Raw genomic sequence first — 364 nt, 5'->3', positions numbered from 1 at the left:
CCCCCCCCCCGTCATTTTGGGGGTCACCAGCCCCTCCTCGTGTTGGGGGGCCACCAGCCCCCCCTCATTTGGGGGTCACTGTCACCAACGTGTGTCCCCTGGTGCTCCCTCCAGGTCCAAGTACCACAAGTTGAAGTTCGGCACCGAGTTGGCGCCGGGGGAGAAGAAGCCGGAGGGGACAGAGCCAGGTGAGTGTCCCCCATCCCCCCCGTGGGGGTGGGGGGGTAACACGGGTGGGTTTTGGGGTCCCTGACCCCTGCAATGTGTCCCCTTGCAGTGTCCAACGGCCCCACGGAGGTGACGTCGCTGGAGGGTGGCCCACTGGCCTGGAAGGAGGGCCGGCAGCTGCTGCGGCAGTGAGTGG

Source organism: Calidris pugnax, unplaced genomic scaffold, assembly GCF_001431845.1.
Source record: "Calidris pugnax isolate Ruff unplaced genomic scaffold, ASM143184v1 scaffold564, whole genome shotgun sequence".
Taxonomy (NCBI): Eukaryota; Metazoa; Chordata; class Aves; order Charadriiformes; family Scolopacidae; genus Calidris; species Calidris pugnax.
Note: the sequence above shows the minus strand (reverse complement) of the source record.